This window comes from Anoplolepis gracilipes, chromosome 8, assembly GCF_047496725.1.
Source record: "Anoplolepis gracilipes chromosome 8, ASM4749672v1, whole genome shotgun sequence".
NCBI classification, from domain to species: domain Eukaryota; kingdom Metazoa; phylum Arthropoda; class Insecta; order Hymenoptera; family Formicidae; genus Anoplolepis; species Anoplolepis gracilipes.
Window position 1 is genome coordinate 940,865 of NC_132977.1, and position 3,830 is coordinate 944,694.

Consider the following 3,830-nt stretch of genomic DNA (forward strand, 5'->3'; position numbering starts at 1 on the left):
TGATCTGCTAATGTACAATGCAACCATGCTATTGGTGTAAGCGTTATCGCGAGAGTACTCGAGGGACGTACTCGCAATTATGGGATGGAAGCGCGTCGATATATGGAATCATGCGGTGAGGAAGCTCTTGAGTGGGCTTCGAGGAGTCTATTGTTGAACGATGTATCGTAATCGATATATATATACATACTCGAGAAATCGATTACAAGTTAACATAGTTCGAGATATATATATATATATATATATATATATATATATATATATATATATATATAAGATATAAGATATATACAGGGTGTCCTGTAATTAGTGGAAAAACCTGCTAATGGCAGATTCTTGAGATCATTTGAAGACGATTTTTCCTCTGCGAAAATGTCGACACATCAATAATTTCCGAGTTATAAGTGATTGAAAAAAAGGCGCGTTTCGCAAATTAAACTTTTCAGAGTTGAAAAATTATCAAAACTACACTCTTCAGTTAATTTTAGTTAGAGCTTACTTTAATAGAATTTTAATTTAAGGCCTAATTATAAATAAAAATTGGAAACTTGCAAAAAATGATGACGTCTCTCGTATTATGCTAAAGATGTATAAGTATTAAAAGCAATGCGTTGCATCAAAACATGTGTATAATATCTAAACAATTAGAGAAGCGTTGTATTATATTTAATAATACAACATTTTAGGATAAATTGGAGAGGATATTATTTGAAAAATATAGTCCTTTTCCTTCTTGCTATTTCGTACCACCAGCTGCTGAAATGGAGAAGGTATGCGTAGGCTCTCTCTTGGACATCAGGGGCGCGGAAGAATATAAAAGAGGAAGGGGAATGTAGCTCGAGACTTCTCCTTGCAAGGGTCATAACGTCAGCTGGGTTCTGAGTGAGTTGCGACGATTCCGGCACAGGTCGGTGCCGTCGATTTCGACGAAACTATGAGCCAGCTGTCGCTACCCTCAAAGCACGGCTTTCCGTTTTATTCTCAAGTTCTCGCGACATTCACCATCCGCTTCTTAGTGCGCCTCTTTGCCCTCGTACAGGCACCGGCTTGGAAGGGACGTGATCGGTAAACGTGTGACATACTTTGAAACCAGATAAAAACAGTTACGCAGAGGGCATACTCGATATCTTGATTTAAAAAATTGGCAAAAAAAGTTTGACAAATTTATTCATGTTTAATTCTCGTAAATATTTTATATAATTGCCAAAAAGTATTACAATATTATTTTATGAAAAAAGATGTATAACACATATCATGTATACATATACGTATGTATATATTTTCAGTTATATGAAGAACATTTCAAAGTTGTATGTACTTGTATACTACACAACTCTCGTTTTACATGGCAGGAACAGCTGTCGGAACTTTCATCTTACAAATACTATCCACTCGGGAGATGATCCCTTTACGAGACCTTTTCCAGAAAGACGCACGTAGTCGGAATACGAATGTTCATCCAATGCCGAGATTCGACAAATCTAAGCACGAGCGCGGACGTTTACGGGTCCACTTAAATCGAGACACGGGAATCTGTTACCAGAGCGCGCATTTCGGACCAGGTATTTTCGATTTTGTCGAAAGGATGGCGGGGCGGGGCGTGGAAGAGGCGACGAGGGGCTTGCTGATCCACGGGATCCCGAAAGCATCGACGACGCCTGTAATCATCTCGTTACAGCGGCATTGTGCGGATAGAAGCTGCACGGATATGACGCACTCTCGTAAAACCTCGTCCCCTTCCGCTTTTCCTCTCCCTCCGGCTGAAGCATCGTGTCGATGATTACATGGAACGCGCGGATTGAGCCCGCGGTGTATAGCGTTCTAATCAGTTGCTGCATTGTGAAATGCAAAATTACAGGAGACGAGGATAGCGCGACGATGATGGCGGACGATGTCGACACCCGACACCATAGAGAACTCAGGCTTAATTAGTGTTTGAATAATGCGTTCTTCTCAGCGGTATATCTAATTTTCGATCTGCGAATGCATAAAATACCTAATTACGCTGCCTCGTAATTATAATACAAACCACTTATATCTGCATAAATATAAATAGATACAAAATGAGATTGGCTTTTTCAATTGGCAAAACGAGCATATGCATGACGATTATTTGTTTTCTCTCATCGTTGTAATATCTTACAATTAGCCTGGTTTAAAGTTTGTTAATATTTTTAAAAGCAGAATCAATCATTCTTAAATCATAGCATTTGCGTTGCTTCGCCTTATAAATGACCTCATTAATATTGATATCCACGTATCTTGCTATCGTAATTTGTACGTTAGTCCAATTCTTATGCGTGGTATTAATGCAATTGCGTAGCGTTTAAGCAGTTAATCTCTGTATTCAAATCTCAAGGGACGACAGAGCGCGATTGAAATAAAAGAGTAGGTGTTCTCCCTACACTGGAGAGCGATCGGTAGCGGAGAGTCTATCTCCCAATCAAGTCCATCCCAACTCCATTCTTCCCAAGGAGGGTGAAACGATCGGTGGATGAAAGGAATCGCGCAACGTTACTTGGAGCTTTGGCGGTCGATGGGTGCGACCGGTGCGTAAGCTACGCTATTAAGGGCGGCAAGTGGGTGCATCTGTCTGGGCAAACCTGGGCTTAGTTCCGAAATCCTACTGCAAATAGAGATTCTGGTTACTCAGAATGGCAGCTTCAACCCCGTTCTCTCTCTTTCTCTTGTTTGCTTCGCTTGCGGAATATTCACTGTCGATTCACTTCGGCATCGGAAACTATTCAATGCGTAAGGATGATACACCCGGGCCTTAGCTTGTAATATTACTTCGTGCTGAAAGTAAGCGTTTATATTTCGAACCGCCAGGATAGTGGAAGGAAAACCGGATCTGTGAGTGGCGGATTATTCCGTGAACATCGTCGCTCGCCCATTTATATACATATTGGTCGTCGATGGTCAATGGTAATAAACCGATAGCGCTAAGAAGCAGTAGATTGCACAAACCGATTCCCGGACACGAAAATCGCCGAGGTGTTCGCTCGTCGCAACGGCGGCTCTCGAGATAATGTCTGCTGAGTAATGCACGCCGGTGGTAACGGCGAGCAAAGTGCTGATAAAATATATACATCTGTAAAGCAATTGACTGAGCGTCCTCTTAACAGAAATCCTTGTTCCATTACCGTGATCTCGATCCTGCGAAAACAAATTGTTCGCCATTAATGAAAAAGCGTGAAAGCTCTCGTACGAATATCGCGCACGTGACGACTGTTTAAAATACATTGAGATTTCAGTGAGCAAAGGTCGATATGTACTTCTTATCGCTGTTACCGCAGATTCTCCGCTTATCAGAAATACTTTGCATAAAATTGAGATGATAATTTTATCCTTAACAGAAGTGCACTTCACGATAGTATATTTCCGTTATTCTTTTAGTTATTATTATTATTTTATTGCATTTTAGTTTATCTGTTATGACAATCAAATAGATACATCGAGCAAAATTTATATCGTTTCTTATCAATAATATTGCTGTATTACTTGTCACGAATGTTTCGGAAACATAAACTCTCAGAGTGTCTATTTCCTGGAAAAACATAAAAAAAAAATCTGAAATTTTTAAGAATTTATTTTATATCTGGAAAAATCAGGAAAGTCTCACGGAATTTTATTGAAATTCAGGGAATTTTTTCGAAAATTTTCTTTTTGATAATTTTAAACTGACGTTTCACTTTGTGAAAACTCATTAATTGTAGAGATAATTCTGGCTTTATTTTTAATAGATTCTTAGTAGATGAAATAAATAGTTCTAGCTATTAAACGAAAAAATGGCTCGGGACAAATTGAGACGTCAACTTTACGTTGCGTCT